The sequence below is a fragment of the Sturnira hondurensis genome, unplaced genomic scaffold, assembly GCF_014824575.4.
Source record: "Sturnira hondurensis isolate 20B ecotype Veracruz unplaced genomic scaffold, ASM1482457v3 Scaffold0010128, whole genome shotgun sequence".
Classification (NCBI taxonomy): Eukaryota; Metazoa; Chordata; class Mammalia; order Chiroptera; family Phyllostomidae; genus Sturnira; species Sturnira hondurensis.
This window is the reverse complement of record NW_028082759.1, coordinates 956,871-979,825: the sequence shown is the minus strand read 5'-3', so window position 1 is coordinate 979,825 and position 22,955 is coordinate 956,871.

Genomic DNA, 22,955 nt, shown 5'->3' with positions numbered 1-22,955 from the left:
ACAAGGCTGTAACTAGACTATTTGATATTCTACAGAAGGCCCTTTGGACTTCAGCTCTAGGTAACCTAGTTGTCCTCTAATAAATAAGTCAGTACAAAAACAATTTTGTTGAACTGTGATTATATTAGCATCCAGCTAGTTTATTTCTTTCTCCTTCAAATTATTTCAATTAAGTTGAGACTAGAGTTAAGGCCTTGAACTGGGAAATGAGGGTAGATGAATGTCATCTTCACTTTTTAAATTTTGTTTTAAATAAATTCAGTGGGGTGACATTAGTTAATGAGCTCACATAGGTTTCAAGTGTACAATCCTATGATAAATTATCTATATATTGCATTATGTGCCCACCACCCTCTTTCTGTTCCCATTTCTCTGAGTAGGTGGAATGAATGTGTTCATGAGAGATGCAGAGAGTTAAGAGGGTAAGGGATGTGATACAAGCCAGGTGTGTCTAGAGTATTAGGATTTGCCAAGAGTGAAACACTTAATAGAGAAGTCAGCACTGTCAGCACCAGTAAATTAAGAATGGATGGGTGACACATATTGTCATTGCTCAGCCAAGTGCCAACCCAACTTGTTAATATGCAATTTCTCTATAGTTTATACGGAGACTGTACAAAACGACTCAGTGGCATCTCATTATGAGTTGAGCACTATTGTCAAATGTGTCTCTGGAGTGCGTTTCCTGGCAGCATCTGATGTTTTTGAAAACTTAATGGGTTTAACATGGCCATCTCTTCTCCCATCTATTAGCATCTTTCACATTTTGAGCAATTAAGTTGCTTACAATGCCTCTCTCTTCAGTGATGATGAGTTACACAGTGATCAGTTCAAAGACAGATATTGGAGAGGAGCAAATGCTTTGAGAATAAAAAAGATTTATCTTTGGAAAATACATTTTACCTAGTATTGCCCGTCATCTTTCTCTTCAGAATGACAAGATAATTATTCATAGCAAAACAAACAACAAATAAAGATAATAATGTAAGAATAATACAAAAAATACTTTTACTCTGTCATGTTTATCTTTAAATATTTTTATAAAATAATAGTTTAAGAAAATAGAGATCGCAAAACAAATCCACGGACTTGGTTATCTTAAAAGAATAAAACAATGTTTTATTAGCGGGTAGGGATAAGAGTGATACTCAGAAATTTTTGAAGCAAATTAAATGGAAGGTGTCATATGACAACCTGGTTTATTTCCATGGCAGCAGGTAAAGGGATGCTATTAGGGGTAAAGAAATAATTTTGCAATTATGTAATAATGCATATGATTCAGATCAATTCATAAAATCTGGCCTATTGTGCTTAATAAATATCCAAAAAAAACATGTTTGACACTCATTAACTAGAAAACTAAAAAGTGTATCAATGGAAATGTATCAAGATTTGAATACTATATTATTTAAAATAAATTAAAATACTTAATATATAAAGATTAAATTAATATTAAATATAGAATAATTATATATTATTAGCCTATATCAAGAAATACCACCCTATGTATTTTATATTGTATTGTAGCCCATTCTTCTCTGCATAAAAAGGTATGATTTAGAGAAGTTCCATTTACATCTAAGATTCTAGCATGTATGTAATATCCATATATTATAATTACAAAAAAGGGAGGTAGAATAAGAGGAAAAATAAGGCTGTTTAGAAAGGTTTAAAAGGAAAATATTAATAATTCAATCTAGGCTTTTTCAATATTTTAAAGTGATTGGACATATACTAGCTTATGGAAGGAAAGTTTTGAGACTAGAGAAAAATGGATAAAGGAGAGTTCTATAGGAAGAAAGAATGGCATAAGGAGAAGGCAAATGAAGATACTCTGAGTCAAATTCAGAGAAGAATACAGCTATCAGTTTCAAGGTTAGGTGTCTATAGGCCAACTGTGATGGCTGCAGAGAGAGACCTACAGCAAAGGTTTGCATCAATGAATGGCAGAATCTGTGATGCCAAGGGCTGAGAGGCCTTCCTCAGCCAGCACTTGAAGCCCTGTGCTCCAGGGGTCTTCTCAGCCTGGCCACCAGACTCCGAAGGGAAATATAGTTCAAAGGTGGAAAAAGCAACGTGGAAAACAAAAAGTGGAACTATTCCTCAGAAACATTCCTTCTTGCTACTTTAGTTTTGAATAATTGACTTAGTTTGAGATCAATTTGTAAAGCTTGCTAGAACATAATCAAATAAAGGAAATGGCAATGATTCTCTCTTTGAACAAATACTAGTCAGGCTCCACTGAGCTCTTTTTCAACCAGGCTCAATCCTTCAGTGCGTCCTCAAAAGCCCAGTGTGAGCCCGAATCTCTCGCCCTCAATATCTGCTCACCTTTGACCTGACTAAAGTCTCTATCCACCACCACCCACCGTCTGATACATTATCATCACAGCCTGCCTTCAGCAAGAATCCTATAGGTAGGTGTCTCCAGAATCTCCGCTTCCACCGGAAACCTGATGTTTCCTTTTAGTAATGTTTTATATCCACTGCTCTCCTCCCTGGCTACAGAGTCCCACTTTTTCTTGTATTTGAGTTGAGCCCAATCTTCCTTTCCAGCTGCAAACCCCCCTCTCAGTACCTATACCTGTCTGCTTTACTGTTATGACACGTGTCGTGGATAATATTTCCTTTAGCACCATCATAGCTTGAAATTAAAGAACAAAGAAATCAGGAATGTGGGAAAACCCATTGAAAGAATGCATATCACACTGATAACCACGTGTGTAACTATGGGACAGGGAGCTGGATTAGAGTCATGGGTCACAGGTCATTTGAATGATTCTGTACCTTTAGATTTTTTCAGTGAAAGTGCACTTGTTTATTCATGTGTTATTGTGATTTCTAATTGACAAGAAAATATGGAGGAAAGCCAAGGAGCCTTTGGTTTGGTTCTCTTTTTTGTATTTTTTCACAGGTTTACTCTCTTTAAACATCATGTGAATAGCCGTGATTTTTTTTAAAAATGTAAGTTAAAGTAGCACCAGCAGAAGTGATTTAAGATGGTCTGTCATAAGATAAATGTTGTAATTAATATTAAGAGGAGGGTAAATTTAATTCTACTCCCTTAGATAAGTCTGCAGAGACTAGAAGGATGCTTAGAAAGTTTTGCTGGCTAATATTAAAGGAAGATTTTACTCTCAAAGCATTTGTTAGGGCTTCGTGTGGCTAAAGGTTGAAGTTCTACAGTAAATGGATCTCTGTTTAACAGAATACTTAATGAATTTTTGCATATGTAAAGCAACCCCAGAGTTGAGTTCCTGGTAGGAAAAGTGTTCTACATAACAGAGTGTAAGAAATGTTACACTTCAAAGAAACTGGGCTAGAGACAGGAAGGCAAGTCCTGGAGGGAAGACTTTATTATTACATTGCATGTTCTCTGTGCTGGAATCCTCTGTGTTGCTCTCACATTGTCGGAAATATCTGCAGTGCGCAACTACCCGTTGTGAGGAATTATCGTACTATGGAAAATCAAAGTAAAAGTATCTCTCTTTCCCACTTTAGTTCTTACAATGGAGTCAGGGGTGTCCAGCCTCTGCGGATAAGCCTACACGGCTGCCACGTACCTAGCAAAAGCAATTGTTTGAGGAAATTTTAAAATAAACTTTAAAAGAAACAGAAAAACATAATCTGAGTTGTTAAGAGAAATTTTACACTTCACTTTCAGATGGTAAAGATACTAAAATCTAGCTAGTTTTTTTTTTCTTACTCTTTCACGAACCAGGAAATACCCGGTCTAGAAAATAGAAAGGAGCTCCAAAGAGCTGTGCAAAACAGGAGGGTTTCATAGACCAAAGTGAGCAGGAACAGGGAAGTCCTGGTGGTCATTAGCTCATTGGTTAAAGCAGGGTTACTCTCCTTACATGAAGGAAATGGGAGTCTGGGAGGTGGGCCGGGTCACTTGTGCCGAGAAGACAAGTGCTAATTGGCTGATTTAGGATTCCTTTTCTGACACTGGAAAGGTCCAGACCTGTACAGAATTTTTTATATGACTTTGAGTTGAAATGACCATTTCCAGCAAGCAAGGTCTCAGCTGCTCCAAAGAATGACAGTATTGTAGTTTATTTTTTTAAAACCTTTGGAATTATTTTCTGTACCTTCTCCCCCCTTCTCCTCCTCCCACTGCCCCATTGCTAACCCTCCATGTGTTCTTCATTTCTATGGTTCCACTCCTGATCTAGCTGTCCTCTTGGTTTGCTTTTGTTTTAGGTGTGGTTGTTAATAACTGTGAGTTTGCTGTCCTTTCACTGTTCATATTTTTTATCTTCTTTTTCTTAGATAAGTCCCTTTAGCATTTCATATAATAAGGCTTAGCATAGATAGTAGGTAGAAAATAGATAGGGGGAGGGCAAGAATAGTAGGGGAAATACAGAATCTAAAGAACTTGAGACATGTGGGCATAAACTAAAGGGGGGGAATGGTTGGGGAGGGGTGTGCAGGGTGGAGGGAAATGAAGGGGGGAATAGAACAACTGTAATGGTATAATCAATAAAATATATATATATTAAAAAATAAAACCTTTGGAATTATTGAAGGAGGGTAAGGAAGATTACATGAAAGTGGGGGAAAGCAAGGGACAGTTAATAAGCAAGGGATCTCTCCTGGGGGTGATGAGGATTACTCTGGAGTTTCACAGGTGTGTTAACCTAACTGCACAAGAACAATGGACAGGGCTTGCTTAAGGCCAAGATCAACCTTTTACTGAAAAAGATCGATGTCTTGGGCATGACCTGTGCACTTAGGAATTCATGATCATCTGATCATCCAGTGAGGTTGCTTTCCATCACTAAACTTACCAGCTTTTAAAAAAATAGAATTCCCTTTTCATCACAATCTAGTCACAGGGGCGACTGTTTACAGTCTTCTGTTCCCTGGAATACAATAGAGTTAGGAAAAGGATTTCTTTAACTGTCTGCATTTTCCAGGGACACTGGGTTCAGGTAAAATTTAACTGGACTCACAAAAACTCTTCCTCCAACAGCAGGTCCAGATATAAAAAGCGCATGTGTGTGTGTGCAGTGTGCCCAATATTTATGGTGTAAATAAGTAATTTGTATGGTCATGTTATAAATCCATGGAAGGTCTCACATAATAGATTTATAGCACACAATTCAATTATAAATACTAATGCTGTTGGAAAATAAATTGAGGCACACTAAAAATGTCAGGTTTGTTAGGGCAAAAGTCCATTTGAACCTGGCAGCACCAAACCGGAAGTGGTTAGGCACACCCTACCAACAGCATCTGGGGCTAAGACTTTTACAGAGAGGTACGGCAAGAAAACAATTTGGCTGTAACTCACGTAGTTGCCTTATTCGAGAAAGGCTAGTCGGCTGTTAGGATCTGGTGATCCTTAGGCTTAGGTTTCTGAACTTTGAGGTGTTTACAGGCAGCACTAGAGCCATCTCGGTCTAATGGCCTCTCTGTTCAATTGATGTAACAATATTATTGCTACTACAAGCTACCTTTTATCTCATGATTACCATGGATCAAATATCTTGATGACACACAGTGAATGTGTCATCAAAATTAATTCTCAAGGTGTGATGAAGAATGTATTATTATTATTATTATTTTACAAGAAGATCTTTCTTTTTAAAATATATTTTATTGATTATGCCATTACAGTTGTCCCATTTCCCCCCTTCACTCCCTTCTACCCTGCACACCCCTCCCCAACCATTCCCCTCTTTTCTTCATGTCCATGAGTCACAAGTTCTTTAGATTCTGTATTTCCCATAGTATTCCTGCCCTCCCCCCTGTCTATTTTCTACCTACCGTCTATGCTACTTATTCTCTGTAACTTCTCCCCCCTTCTCCTCCTTCCACTCCCCTGTTGCTAACCCTTCAGGTGATCTCCATTTCTATGTTTCCGCTCCCAATCTAGCTGTCCTCTTAGTTTGCTTTTGTTTTAGGTGTGGTTGTTAATAACTGTGAGTTTGCTGTCCTTTCATTGTTCATATTTTTATCTTCTTTTTCTTAGATAAGTCCCTTTAACATTTCATATGTATTATTAATACACCCATTCTACAGAAGAGAAAGTAGAAGCAAACAGAGCCTAAGAAAATTGGCTGAGACTACAGTGGAGTCAAATAACAGACCAATTTCTTAGTGCCGAGGTAGTTCCCTCTTTTTTGGAAGTCAAGCTATTTTATACAATACCTTGAGCTTTCACCAATTCCTAGGTCAAGTTTGAAACAGAAAGCAGATTCACAAGCTTAGAGGCTGAAAAAATGTGAAGAGATGTTCTATGACCTAAGAAATTATGAAAGCAACTGGACCAAATTCCTCTTTTCTATGCATGTGACTATTTATAAAGATACATTATTACCTGTTAGGCATGGAAGTAGGCTCCTTTAAAATAAAAAAAAAGTTATTCTTGATATTCAATGCTTCTTATTTCTTAGATACACTTAGAAGACCATGTAATCTCAAATGATGTTTGAATTCTGTGTTTGCTATTGTTTCTGCAGTTTAACGTATGCAAATTGTCACCACATAATTGTTATAAGTAACCCATTTAATAGAAGAGAAAAACAATAGTGTCATACATGAATAATTCAAAGATAGAAAATCATGTAAAAGAGTTTGACAAAATAACTAATATGATTAAGTGAACTTTTTCCTACAGAAGTTCAAACTATATTTGTGTACAATTCTGCTGTACAAATCATGTGCAGAATTCAGTAAATAGCCACTAATTCTTGCATTAATAGGTTGTTTGGAGACACTAATTAGCTTATTCGTGAAGGATACATTCAGGAAAATTTCATATTCAGAAAGTTCTTGGGGGGGGTTATTTCTTCTATTAAAAAAAGCCCAGTGTTATTAATTGGGCTTTTCATCCTGTGTATAAAAGGAAAATGAGGTCATTTTGTCAGAGTAAAGTCAAACGTGTAATCAGGGAGAAGATTAGAGAACATTTTTAAGTAAAATGGTTGGTTACCTTACAGTATTAAAAATCATCATACTTTCAACCTCTGTCAATAAAATATTAGAAATTATAAAAGTATCTTAGTATAATTTTATGTATAAATGTCTGTGTCTGTGTGATATATTACGAACGTGGATTAGCAAATTGCCAAGTAAAATTTAGATATGGACTGAAGCCATGCTAATCTGTATATCAAACTGAAGTATGATGAGAAAGGAATAGATAATGACTGGTTTTCTGGTTTGATTTTAAATGTTTGCAAATGTGTGATTTGATATTGCTTCTTTTTATTTCTGTGCATTTTCAATGGACTTAAACTCCAAAATAAATCATCTAATGAAGACATTTAATGAAGGAAAGAAGGTCTAATTTCTAAAAATGCCAACCTGCTTATGTAGTCTGAATATTTAACATGGATTATTTTGGCTGAAACATTAGTATTTGAGAAAATATAGGGGTGTAGTCTCTTTTACCCTGATCTTAAAATGTATTCTTTTTATTCAGTTTTGTGGCTGTGACTCGATTTATTTGTTTATCCACTTAACAAATAAGTATTTGAGCCCCTACTATATGTTAGACATTGTGTTCTATACTAGAAAATCTTAAGAGAATGATAGGTGTAACCCCAGCTGGGTAGCACCATGCACCAAAAAGGTTGCAGGGTTCAATCCCTGGTCAGGGCACATACCTAGGTTGTGAGTTCAGTCCCTAGTCAGGGCATGTACAGGAGGCAACTGATTATTTCTCTCTCTTACTTTCTCCTTCTCTTTCTCTCTTTGCTTCCCCATTGCTTTCCTCTCTCTAAAATAAAAAAACATATCCTTGGGCAAGGATTTAAAAAAGACAAATGTAGAGAGCAATGTCATATTTCTTGGACATTCAGTATATTGTATGGATGTGTAAATTATGGGTGACGGAATGGAGGAGCTGAAGGTCTGAAGCAGATACACTGTTCTGTGACTTGCAGTATGCCACAGTGCACTCAGTTTTCGCTGGTAGTGACATTGGCACCAGCAACAGGACTCCATCTTCCCTTTATAGGTCCCTCTCTTTCAACACAGCACTTCCAACTCCTATGAATGATAATCTCTCAAGAATACATTAGCTGATCATTCATCTATCCATGTCTTTGTTTATGCTCTAAATCTTTATCAGCCACCTACTCCATGCCAGAAATTTTGGTGGACCTTGGAGTCCATATATTTATGGATCACAGAGTTTAGTAAAAAACACACACTCTGAACAAATAATTTAAAGTGTAATGAGTGTTGAAGAAAAAAATTAGGAAACTACAAAAGCTCGAGTAACCTTGAGGGAAAACCAAAACAAGACCTTAAAGAGAAGTTGAGGTTAGCCAGAGGAGAACAGGGAGGTATTGGGGATGGGCAGTGTAGAAAGAACTTTGCAAAGAACACTGAATACGAAAGGATGGAAGCCAGTAAAGAGAGAACCTAGAAGAAAGGTTATTGGTGTGCAGTATGAGAAAAATGGGGCAATGGTCAAGAGAAGGTCACAAAGTCACACCAGGATCAGATGACATGAAGTCCCCACTCTGCCACCTCTCCCACCATGGAGAACCATGCCTGTCTTGTTTCCCATTGCCAGTGTATTCCCATTGCCTAGCATAGTCCCTGGCAAATGGCAAGAACTCCATACACATCTGTCAAGTGAGATAAATGAATTTTTAATGTTATTTAAACCAAGCAACAAAGCAATCATTTTAAAATAGAAATAATTAATTAATGTATGTGTTTGTAGCCATAAACATCTCTGCCTACAAAAACTGGTACTGACATTTATTTCCTGCTTTGGCTTACTAATCTACTACTTTTATTTGTAATTATGCTTATTACATTGCTGTAATAACTCTTACATGGAATTAGGAGATTTGTCTTTTTTGTAATATAAATATATTTAAAATCTGATACATAAACGTTCCTACAGGCTATGTAAAGTATCCCTAGATACATTTTTATATATTTACAAATTACTTAGTAAATGCTTTTATCCTAATCACATCCAGTTGCAAGGTGAAGATCTTTCTCCTGACTCACCCCCCTCTGTATCTCGAAGCTGTCATACCATTTGATGTTCCCCAACATCACAAAACCAACATATGTTCTCCCTCTTAGATGCTAAGTCTATTCACTTTGTGTGTCAATGTTTGGGGCAAATTTTTGAGACTATATATACATAGCATTATGCATATTTTCACAATGTTCATATTTAAGGTTGTAGAAGCATCTATACCATTATAGAATTATTATTAATAGCCTGTTAGAGTTGCCAGAGTTTAAGTAATTAGAAAAAAAAGTTCTTAACCTGGGATTCCCTGTTGGACTCGAGAGCTCGAATGACCCTTGTTTGTAAAATACCAAAGGTCTCCATGTGCAGGTATTTTATGGTCAGCAGGAAAAGTTACTATTTCTTTTATCACATTCTCCGATGGGTCTTTCACCTTTCCCACAAAGGTTAAGAACCACCATTATAAATAAAGGTACATTTTTCTCCAAGGTTTTATAAATGCACAAAACTTTGCTTTAGAGAAGCGTCTTTTCCCCACTCGTGAGTTCTTAAAGTTAATTTCTCACTAGGAGACACAAAGCACGTGAGGCTGCACCATTAAAGCAAACACCATATACAGGGTGAGGGCATCTACTGCATTGCTTTGGTAATGTAAAGAGCATCCATCCCTTTAGTTTTTAATTAATATTATGTTCCAACTTGGTCAGAGAGCAACCATCTTTAACCAGATGTTTATAGACAAATGACTTGTATCAGCTTACCCATATTCTTCATGGGGTCATACCACAAGAATGTCATTAGTAATCAGCTGTCAGGTCCACTTGGGGTAGTCTTAAATAATTAACATACTGTCACTCATACAGAGTGGTCTCTTTGCTGTCTAGATGGCCACATTTCTATTCTCCTAGTCTGTTTCTCTCTATCTCCCTTTCTCCTTCTTTTTCTTCTTTTCTCTTTTCTTTTTTAAATATAATGCTAGGTGCCCTGCTACCATCCTTTTCAGAAAAACCTTTCAGAACATTTTAGAAAGCTTCCATTTTCTATTAACCATGGAGTGGTTCTCTATCTGTACGTGCAAAGTGAGCTTGAGCCCTGAGTAAGGAAGAGAACAAAGAGTGATTTTTGCTGATTCCACATTTCTGTGGTGTTCACCCTTGACCCCCATGGAGACTAAGTGAAGGAAATTAAATTATCTATAAATAGCATAAATACATACCAATATTATTTCCAAATCATCATATAGTAAGAGGCTCTCATCTATTTGAAATATTTTTATAAACAAAAAATTACCTGTTAGCACTTTAGGATCTGAAAACCTGCAGTCTCAGTTGCTAGGTTTCAGGGGGTTCATTATAAACTGAAGTGTTTACTTGTAAAAATTCAGCAAAGCAATGAGGTTGCAGCAGGTGTGCATTTGCCAAGGTGTTACAACTATGACTTTTAAAGCGAAATATTAAATAGAGTTGTTTGAATTCTTCACCACAGTTAAAATACATATATGTGGAAGAAAAAAAAAGTGCCTAACATAAGGTCAAGTCAGTAATTCTGCGATGGTTCATGTTAGTGATTGGAGCTGTGACCTCATTATGAAATCTGAGAGGGAATATCATTGTTACAACACTGTGCCATATTAGTTCATTATTGCTGCATAACAAATTACTGCTAATTTAGTAGTTAAAGCAGCACCCATCTATTTGCTCACAGGTCTGCAGGTGAGAAATCAACCATGCATATCTGGTTTCCCTATCAGGGTATCTCAAGGATACCTCAGGGTACCTCAGGTATCTCAAGGTGCTGGCCTGGGTGATTTTTTTTGTTTGAGGAAAATCTGTTTTTAAGTTCATCTTTATTATTGGAAGAATTAAATTCCTTGAAGTTGCCGCACAGAGGTACCCATTCTCTTGCTGGTTATCAGCTGAGGTGGGGGCAGGAAGTCTGCTCTGTGGACCTCGAGGGATCCACAATCTTCAAGTCAGTAATGGTGTATCAAGTCCTTTTCACGCTTGAAATTTCTGACATCTTCGTATTGATCTCAGGAACCAGATTTAAATGGTACATGCGATTGGCCCATTTGGAAAATAGCCCTACCTTAAGATCACCTGATTGGGCACCTTCATTGCACCTGAAAAGTCTCTTCACACTCCTAAATTGGCTCTAGTCTCATTGAGGTTAGGCGAGTTCAAGATGATATATCCCAACTGTAACGCCCAGAATGGCTGTCTTCAACTGTCCCAAGATCCAGGGGTCCACACTCACGTGGTAACTCATGTTGAGGTGAAGACTTAACTGTGGAAACTAGTGTGTGTGAGCACAGACGTGCATATGCATCCCAACACACACACCACTGAAGCCTTGAGGGGATAACTCTGCTTACTATTGGGATATGTCGATAGCCAAACAGAGGTCAGGTAACCAATCTGTCCTTATCGCTCACAAAACAGGGTGATAGAACTCTTGAACAATTATCACCAAAAAAACATATGTATTGATCCTACATGTGCCATCTACTAATAGGATAGGCTGCACCACTGGCTAATATAATACTATGCATACTCTGCATCGAGCCATGCTTTGCAAGTGTTTATTTGCACTCTCTCATGTGTCTGGGGCCTGGAAGTAGGGAGATGGTAGAAGTCTGGAGTGGTAGACATACATGAAAGGTCACACCTTTCCTCTCATCTCCAATCTGTGTCTATCAGGAGTTTGGAAATACTGGACTTCATCATGTGTTAAAAGATAGATAACATTGACTTGAAGGCATTGCTTTCTCCTGGGTTCCTATTGTGGCTCCAACGTGAGGACACACTCATTACTGTCCCTGTCTCTTGTGACACTTCTTATTGATTGATTGATTGCTTTACTTATGTATGTCTTTATTTTTAAATATATATTTTATTGATTTTTAGAGAGAGAGAGGAAGGGAAAGAAAGAGAAAAACATCAATGTGAGAGGGAAACATTGATTTGTTGGCTCCTACATGCATCCCAGCGGGAGATTGAATCTGCAAGGGAGGTGTGTGCTCTGACCATAACTGAACCCATGGTCTTTCAGTGCATGTGAGAACACTCCAGTCAACTGGACCACACTGACCATGGATTTTTTGGGGGGGTGACACTTTATTGTTAAATCCAGACATTCTGGCAGGACTCTATGCTAGATGGTTGTCATCACTCTGCTGTGCACACAAAATAAGTGAAATCTAATCACCAGAAACCATGTTAGTGAAGAATGTGGCTCCTATTCCCAGTGAGCACGCAGGGAGCGAGACAGAAGCTACGATGCTTCAAGAACTAGATGTTTGCCAGAAAGTATAAGAGACAGGAAACAAGAGTTGTATATATATTGACCCTCTTGTATTTGGATTCTTCCAGGAAGATTGCCACTCACTTTACCCTGGAGTTGTTGGTATAGCTTCATGAAGACTGACTCTTGATATTACTGTTACATGATGCTTCATTTTCTTTGATACTAAATGAGGCATGGGGAGAGCTGTAGCCATTCCACTATCTTTTAAAGACTCAGCTCTGCTTCTAGGTCTTGTCAGCTTCCTGGCATAGGTCAGTAGGGAACATCACCATTTCCTGTGAATCAAACCAATGGCAATAATAGACTTCAGATGGCTAGACTAAGTATGCTATTTTGGACAGATCCTCCACTATACTGGATGACAAGAATTTTGTCGATTTTGAAGAAAGTTTAGGAGAATATTACAGACACTTGGAAGGGCCCCCCTTCTAAGTTTTCATCCTCTGGCCTTGATGTGAATAGCAAACTTCCTGTAAAATAATGTTCATAGTATAACATAATATTAGACACGTTCTTAGTCCATATTATTAGGAGAGCTTCAGTTACTAATCATAGCTTTTCTTTTCCTATTCACGTCCCATACCATCCCCTTGTGCCTTCTACAGGGAGTCAGCAACTAGCCTTGCAGCTCTCAGGGGTTGAGATGACAGGGAATGACAGAATGGGCTACAATGCTCAGAGTCCACCCTTTCAAAGAAGGGCACGAAACTGGGAGGTAATGGTTAGTTCGTCCAAAATGATTTACTTGCAGACTGACATCTGTTGAAAGGGGTTTGGCTCCTTACCGAGGGGAATAATTTGAGAACTCCAACTTTCTCCCCAGAAATTTGCAAAAGCCAGCTGCTGCAGCTGATGTTGGTAGAACGCAGGTCAAGGCTGGCAGCTGGTTGTCCATGCTATTGCACATCTGCACCTGCAGGACTTGGGCTGCAGCCCCTGGACACTCCAGGAAAGGGGCTGGTATTCTCCGGGTCATGACTGCTGAAGAGGGAGAACAAGTATGAAAGCCAAGTTTCCTCCCTACCCAGCAGCGGAGAGGAGTATAAAGCTCACAGTTAGTACAAAGCCAAGAGAGGCTGCCACAATCATGCGGTTTATAAGACTCCACAGTCCCAGGACTAATGTCCCTCTCCTAAATTCTGACATCCAGACCTCATAGGTCCCAATGGGGTCTAAATTTATTGCACTGCAGTCATAAAACAGAGTTTTATAAACTGTATGCTTTGCTGCTTTTAAAAAAGCAAATCTCAGGGGGAAAAAACCACATACCTGCTACCATCTAGGTTTTGAAAGGTTTCCTCATGCTGTTGGGTCATTCACTCTTCTTTGCTTAAGAAACGGATTTGCTGATAGTTAATCTAGGATTTTCATCTATTTTCACACAACAAGGTTACTTATTGAGCTTCTTTTATTACCTTTATCAAACATTAATTTTAATGTTCTAGTCGTTTATTAGAAAGACTTTGATAGCTATTGCAATTCCCCAACATCTGGAAAAAATCTGTAATAGAATAAACTTGCGGGTTTGGTATTACTGCTAAAACTTTCTGAAAATACCATCTGGGCCTCATGACAGTATTTTACACTACTACTGTAATTTATATATCAGTTATTAATATATTCACATTTTGATAATTATTTGTAATACAGCATCTATTCCATCTGTGTTTTAAAAGTATTAGCATCTGTTGCTTCAGAAATGTTATGATTCTTTCAAATATCTACTAAATGTAAATTTTGTCACTTATTCCAAATATTAATTACTTATGACTTTCTTTTTTTTTAACAAGCCTACTGGGATCTGTATTTATTTCACTTGTATTTTAAAACAGCTAACATTTGATCTTATCCATTAGGTTTTTTTCCTCTTTTTGTTATTTTTCTATTTCATTAATGTTTACTTGAGTCTTTAGTTTTGCTTTCTTCTATCTTCTTTAAAATTACTATTTTTTTCATTTTCTCTCTTCTTGTTTTAAATGTTTGGTTCATTTGTCTTCAATAATTAAATTTTTATGAATGCTTTCAAGATTATACAGTTTCCTCTAAACATTGTTTAAAATTGTGTCTTGCATATTTTGGGTAGCTAAAATTTCTGCTGATTTTCACTTCTAAGTATTTCATAATTTGCACTGTATTTTCATTAGTGAAAGAATTAATCAGAAGTGATTCATTTTTTAATTTTGATTTCTTTTGGATTTGACTTTTAATTTTTTACATTATAGTCACAGAACAGGGTCTCATTGTTAATGGCAAAAGAATTCAGAAATCCTCCACATTTCAGTAAAAGGCATTTACAAATCCCTAGTTGCTCAAGAGAGAATTCTGAGACTTCTCCCTGACTTATCAATCTCCTTGGCCACCACCACCATTTAAGAGCAATTAGTATTTATTCCGCTAAAATGTAGTTCACATCTGTCCACATCTCTTCATTCACAATCCCAACAGACTAGCCCAAATCAGAATAATTCTTCAGGCCTCCTAAATTCTAAAACATAAATACATTGTAATACAATTTTTTACATTTTTAATCCTCTCTGTATACTCCTCTGATGAATCCCCATTACAAATCCTTTGTAAAAGGCCAGGTCTGGCTTACTTCTTCTTCCATAATTTAATCATGCCGGCTTCCTTTTATTTCTTATTTATACTTTTGAAGCCAAAGGCTAGTTCCTTTGTGTGCAATTTCTTTTTTCTCTCAATACCCTTCACCCTCTGCAACTTCTAGCTCCCAACCCCCATCTACATCCCATTAAATAATGCCACATCCCATTCGTTTAATCCTAATTTTCTTCCTGCAACACTCCCCCATTATCACATCAGTTTTGCTTGTGTAATGACACGCTATCACTCTGAACCTCTCCTTCACACGTCTTTGCACTTATAATTACTTATTCAGGGCCTGTGTTCCACACTGAGCTGTATGGCCAGGAGGGCAAGAATTCTGTTGACCTGATTCAATACTCTATTGGCCATGTCTAGCAAAGGACCAGCAGACACACAAATAAGAGATGAATAAGCAATAAGCAAAGTCTTCAAATGTCGGATGCATTATCTGAAGCTAGTGAAGAGAAGAACACATTTGAGGATGGTACCAAGATCTAATGTCAAAGTAGGCGAAACTATGAAGTTTCTGTCACAAGGAAAAACATTTATTTATCTATACTATGTGTATGTATTTTGTATTTCTATATGCATGCATATATTTCAGGCACATAAAGATGGTGTCCTGGTATATTATGTATCTACATTCATACATACATCTACGGGGTATGTATCTTTACAAAGAGATGGAAGTGTTGACAGAAGAAGAATGGTGGGCATGTGGAGAGAGATGAGAGAAGCTAACCAAGGGCACAGGGAGAAATCTCTCTATACAGTATTATTGATTTTTTTAACTATTAGGAAATAAAGTTATTCTGTATATCTTTTATTTTACTTTTGTGAAACCAAATTTAAAAAGCGCAATCATTAAACCAAGCGACAGCAAGATTTTAAGACCTGCTAACAAATCACTGTTCTGGAATTTTAACCTTTTTCACCTTTGATTATGATCGGACCCCAAATGAACACTGTATTTTAACTTTCATCTTTAAAGATTGTATCTAATTTATGTAAATAGTGCTACTCTAGTCTTATTTTTAAATTTATTTTTGTTTTTTGTTTTTTTTAAAGACTTTATTTATTTATCTTTTAGAGGGGAAGGGAAGGATAGAGGGAGAGAAATATCAATGTATGGTTGCCTCTGGTGTGTCCCCTGCCGGGAACCAGCCTGCAACCCAAGCATGTGCCCTGACTGGGAATTGAACTGCGATACTCTAGTTCGCAGGCCCGTGCTCAATCCACTGAGCTACACCAGCCAGGGCTAAAATTTATTTTTGATGAATTGGAGATAGAACATATTTTAATGCTCAATAGAGATCTTCTTTTGAGAATTTTTATTTCCACCCCCGCCTTTTATATAGTTCTTGATTTTCATTATTTCTAAGTTCTACTTAATAATTCTTATGTATTAAGATTATTTATATGCTTTGGTTACACATGTTTTAAATTCCTTTCTAGTTTTCTGATAAACTTTGTTTGTAGAATTTTTATTTTATATATAAAATTATTTTTTTATGATTTCATATTCTACTTTTTAAAGTCAGAATGTACATTCCTAGTTTAAGATTAAATATTGCTCTTTGTTTACTTGAAATTCTTTTAACATTCCTATTTATGCATATATTTAACTTTTATATCTTACCTAAAATAACACTTAAAAGCAATGACCTTTTTTTAAAAACTAAGAATTTGAATGTTCATACTGATCAGCTAGCAAGGAATTGCTGTTTTAGTTCAAAATATATTAAAAATGATGGTGTCTGAGATAAATGTGAGTTCTTGAAATACACCAAGGAAAAACAAGCTGGTATTTATGATATAGGTAGCTTAAAAATTCAACTTAAAGTTGATCATTTTAAGCAAAAGAATTCTGTAGAGGGGAAAGTGGATTTATTACATCCATATCTTTGAACAACTACCTACATTCTTCTTTAGCTTATCTTTTTCATTACTACAATACATTTCTCAGCTTATCACTGGCTTCTAGAGGTAGGCAGTTGAACAAGAAATAGAGAATCATATTCAGTTATTCATTGTGAGTTGAGAGAGCAAATGCACAGCAATTTTGAAATACGGTAAAAGTCATTTTGAAATCCAAGGACTAAAATGGATAGTTCAAAAACCCTCTAGATGCCTTTGGATTAAGTTTTATGTTAAGCTTGTTCTAGACAATATAAAGTTTAAATATGCAATCGATAATTTCCCAACATTTACATAACAAAGACAACTGTCATTTTATATGACTGGAATTTTTAATAAAATCTCCTACTCACCTTTCCTCTCTCTGGTGAACCCTGTATTTGTCAATTCTTTGCAATGCTCTGAATTATTGTGACTGCCTCATTCAAAATAAAACAAAATTTCAGTTTATCTGGTAAGAGCAGATGTTAAGCTGGATTCAGTAATTATCACATAAAATAGAGCTATATATATATAAGACTTTATCAGGTAATGCCAGGTACTGAATATTTATCCCTCCAGCCACAATGGCTTCATATTATAAATTTATGACTTCAGGATATCCACTATACCGGATGCTTCTAGCATCCTCAAATGCGCAAATCCTCCCTGTTTTTCTCAGGGGTTATGATGAATATTTAAATATATGTGTGTAGGTACATATATGTATACTTTGATATTACTTTCATCATGGAAACTAAAACTTATCAGAGGATGGTGATCTATTTGAAAAAGAAAGACTCTCTAAAACTGCACAAAATTGAAGACACTCTGCCAGAGAATCATCTGTGTGGACAGGCTAACAAACATGCAAATTAAAAATGCTTAATGGAGGCACATAGCACATCTACATAAAATAAGAATGCTTGGCGGTGACCTTGAGGCATAGCTTTTTAAATATTTCATGCATTTCCCCTCAATAGCATCAACTTAGGTAAATCTTGTGGAATTCTATATAGAATCTGATAGGGTCTCTTCATATTTACCAGGAGCATATTGAGTTTTGCTCCTTTAAGAAAGGTTTCTTTAAAAAATAATACCAATACACTTCTGCCTTTTAACACCCATTTGTGGAATGTACTCTATAAAGACCGACTATTCTTAGGGTATAGAAGATGACTTAAAAACACAGCACGTGGGGCAAGACATTTTCAGTGTCAAACCATTCTTAGTGCTGTCTGGGTGAACTCCACTGTAGCTAAAGGAGAGATGACTGTTGCTCTTTTTTTTCCTTCTGTCCTTAAAATTCTGACTCTCATCCCCATTTCCTGTTCTCAGATGACAAATGCATTTCCTATTTCACGGAGAACGCTGAAGCAAGCAGCGAAAGCCTCCACACGCTGTCACTTCTCATCGGAACACCCACCTGCTCTGTGCCCTCACATTCTGCCTTCTATTCTGTTGCTATGGAACTTAGATGACTTTCCTTTCTACCCACGCAAGCAATTGTGTCCTCTCCCTCCTGCACCAGAAAGGCATCGTTCTGGTGGGTATTATCTTTTCTTATCATTTATTATAAATAGATGCTGCTATTTATTCTATGTTACAATGTCTTTCTTGACCTTATTTCTACACCAGCATCGTCCTGTTTTCTCCTTCCATTTATGGAAAATTTCTGTGAGATATCTATTCCCACTATGTCCCCATTCTTTCATAGCATTCTCTCCTGAAGCCACCCTGGTCAGATTTTTGCTCACACTATCATAAATAGTTTCACTACTGTATTTTCATGTTTGCTGACAGCTGTTAAGCCTCAGCCCTTCTCCCCACAGCTGGCCAAATGGATAAGAAAGGCCGCCTGCTCCTTTCCTGGGCTCCATGGAGCGTTTCCAACTTCGCAAGCACCAGGAATCCTTACCCTGACCCCAACCCTGAGCCATAATAAAACTTTAACTAGTGTCCTTTATCTGCTCTCCTAAGCCATTTAGTACCAGTTGGGGAGGCCTACCTCGCTCTCCCCAGAAGCCTTGACATGGGAGTCCTGTACCTTTTCATCTCCTCGTGGTTTGTGGGCTGTGTCACTGCCATACCACCCTCCGCATTTTGCTCCGCCCCCTCTGCTGCTCCTTCTTTGGAAATGAGCTTCACAGCAGAATACTCCTCCCAGGATAAGTTATGCAGTGTTCCTCACTCTTCAATTTTTTGAAGTGTTTGAGAAGGATTAGCAGGTATCGCTTTGTACTATTTAATTCCCACATACTTATAAAATTTCCAGATTTTTTTTGTTATTAATTTTTCAATGTGGTAAAGGAATACATATTTTCCAGACTATAAGACGCACCTCCCTGCCCCAAATTTGGAAGGAAATGGGGGGGTGTCTTATAGTCTGAATGTAGCTTACCTGGCTCAAATGGGGGGGTTGGCAGTGGAGCAGGGTCACAGGTTATTAAATATTTTACCACATTTTTTGCTTCGATTTTTTCAATCGGAGACTGTAATCCATTTACATGTGATGCAATAATTAAGGAGAAAGGATTTAATTCTAGTCTTTGTTGTTTGTACATTTCTTGATGTTTCATTTTTCATTCCTCCTTTATGGCTGACTTTGTATTAAATATGTATTTTCTAGTGTTATAATTTAATTTCCCAGTCATTACTTTTACTGTAGCTTTAAATACCAACTGCACTTCAAAAATATAAACATTTTGAAGTTTTGTATAGACTAGGTCCTTGTTGGTGCTGCAATTGTTGCAAATTTATCTTTATGCACTGTGTGCACTGTGTGCATCCACCAACATAGACTTATAATTACTGATTTGTGCCGTCGTTTTTGAGTGAGGAAAAATAACAAAATGAATTCTGAACAAAGAAATCCATTTATGCTATCTTTTACATTTACAATGTACTTGCCCTTACTCTTGTTTTTATTTCTTCATCTGGATTTGAGTTCATGTGTAGTGTGCTTTTACTTCAGCCTGAAGGAGCTCTTTTAGTAAATGAATGTTTTTCATCCCATTTGGGATTATTGGCAGTTACTTCTTAAAATACTCTTTCTGCCAACCCCTTTTCCCCTTGTTCTTCTGAAATTGCTATTCTGCATGGTTGGGTGCACTGGAACCTTCCTCTTTTTTATTTTTCTTCATCTTTTTCATTTTTGTTCCCTGGACTAGGTCATCTCAATTGATGCTTTCCAAGATCTGTCTTCTTGAATATGCTCTTGAGCTTCTTCATTGAATTTTTCATGTTATTTATTATACTTTTCAATATGACTTGTTTTACTTAGCATAATATCCTCTTGGTCCATTCATGTTGTCATAAAAGGCAAAATTTTATTCTTTTTATGACTAATAATCCTGTATGCGTGTGTGAATCACACCATCTTTATCCATTTATGTGTTACTTGATACCTAAGTTGTTTCCATTTCTTAGATATTGTGAATAACACTTCTATGCACACTTTAGAATTTATTCTCATTTTCTTTGATCTTCTGTGTTGTTTCCATTAATTAGATGAAACTGCTACCTCTCTTGAACTTGAAGGAGTGACCTCCGTGTAGGTTGATTGTGCTAGGTGGCCTTGGCAGTCTGGCTGGCTAGAGACTGGAAAATCATGTGTCATAGTTTCCCGTGATACACCCCCTCCAGAGGCACCCTGGCAGTTGAGCTGACCAGGGCTGGAGTTGGTGAAGGACAGGGTGGTTCCAGGCGTGTGGCAGTGGTAGTACCCTGGCGGTCTGGCTGGCTGTGCCTGGAATAATCACTAGCAACACTGACCAAGGATGCACTTGTTGGCCTTGTAGGTTGGGTAGAGTCCTGGACCATGCTGTAACCTGCACCAACTAGGTTGAGGCGGGCTGCAAACAGTGGTGCTCACCAGCACCTCTGATCCCTGAGAATTCTCCCAGATCCCAGAGAGCTCCTCTAGTTCCTCACCCTTTTCTATGTAGTGTCTCTCAAGAGAGTTTGCTATGCAGATAATGTTCAATCAGCCCTTAGTAGTTCTTCAGGACAACTGCTGTGTATGTAGGTATACATTTGGAGTGTCCATGGGAAGTGATTTGGGGTTTTCCTATGCCATTATTTTGGATCTGTCTCTTAAACATACTTTTAAAACAGCTGAGACAAAACTTTAGTTTAGAACATCTAATTTCTGGCCTTAACCAAGGATAGTTCTGTTGATTACTCTTCTCCCATGCATATGAGCCATATTTTCTTGTTTCTTTGCAAGCATCATACTTTTTGATTGAAGACTACGCATTTTGAATAGTTTGATTTGGCAACTCTGGAAATCAGATACTGTTTTTAAAGAGCTTTGCAAAGTATTATAATTATCTTTTTTTCCAGGCATTCCTCCCAATTTTTAGTTAGTCTGTTGTTGGCCCTCACCTCAGACAGAAGTAATTAAAATATTTCCCTGTAAATATAATCCATATATGCAATATACTCTTCCCTCTGGGTTGTGGCTTTAGCACTAGGGGAGTTCTGAGTCAGGTGAAATAAAGACAAGCCTTTTAAGCCTCCACCCAGGTCAAAAAGAATAATTAACGACTACACTTCTTTGTCAATGAGATCTGTTTTACTCCTTATGGTACTCTTGGGAATCTGAGCTGTTATTGAAATACGTTTGGAAAAGGGAGATAAGAATGAGGTAATTTAAAATGCCACAAATCTCACTGTTCTTGTCAAGTTGTCTTTCCTGAGTAAGTACTACTTAGGTTGCTGAAAGCCTTTGCTTAATTTCCAGCATTCCCAAATATCGACTGCAATGGTTTTACCCAGTGTTTTCATTGCTTTTTTAGAGAAGGACAGTTTCAGAATTCCTTACTTCACCATTTTGCTGATTATTATATTGGTTTTCAATTCCTAACTTTTAAACCACGTTCATGACTGGAAGACCAAAATGTCCATACTACCCAAAGCAATGTATAGATTCAACACAATTGCTATTAAAATACCAGTGACATATTTCATAGAGATGGAACAAACATTTCAAAAATTCATTTGGGGTCATTCATGAATGACCAGAAAAGTGAAAATTAAGAGACTTTATATCAATAAAGGTTTTAAACTAAAACCACAATGGGGTGCCAATTCAAACCAGTCAGAATGATCATCACAAACACATCAACAAACAAGTGCTGACAAGATTGGGGAGAAAAGGGAACAATAGTACACTGTTGGTGGAAATGCAGACTGCTGCAGCCACTGTGGAAAACAGCATGGAACTTCCTCAGAAAACTGAAAATGGAACTATTTTTTGACCCAACAATTCCACTGCTGGGATTAAATCCTAAAAATCCTGAAACACCAATTCAAAAGAACCTGTACACCCCAACGTTCACAGCAGCATGATTTATATTAGCCAAGTGCTAGAAACAACCTAAGTGCCCATTAGTAACTGAATGGATCAAAAAACTGTGGTACATTTACACAATGGAATACTATGTAGCAGAAAGAAAAAAGGAGCTCCTACCCTTTGCAACAGCATAGGTGAAACTGGAGAGCATTATGCTAAGTGAAATAAGCCAGGCAGTGAAAGACAAATATCATATGATCTCACCTATGAGTGCAAGCTAATCAACAAAACAAACAAGTGAGCAAAGTAGAACCAGAGACATTGAAATAAAGAACAAACTGACAGTGACCCGAGGGGTGGAATTAAGTGGGTAATGGGGGAAAGAAGGGGAAGGGTCAAGTCAAGGAACAGGTTTAGAGGACCATGGACAAAGGTAATGGGGTAGGAAGGAGGACTGAATGTGGGAGGTGGGTGGATGGATAGGGCAGGGGAAAATAATGGGGAAAATGGGCATAATTGTAATTGAACAATAATAAAAAAAACCCATAATTTTAATCAGCTTGGATATGATTATACCTTTTAATTATTTATCTGAGAGGTCTGTAGACTTTTAAAATATATATATTAAATATTAATATACTATAACTAAGCTGATATAAAGTCTCTTAGTTTTCACTTTTCTGGGAACATTTGTGTACATTATCATGCAATCGACATATCCTATGTTATTTCTATTCCTGTGAGTTTATACAAAAAAAGATCTATACAATCTAGAAAAATGACTACAGGATCTTTCTTGTCTAGTTATTTTTTAAGAAGATTTTATTTATTTATTCTCAGAGAGAGGGGAAGGGAAGGAGAAAGAAGGGAGAGAAACATCAATGTATGGTTGCTGCT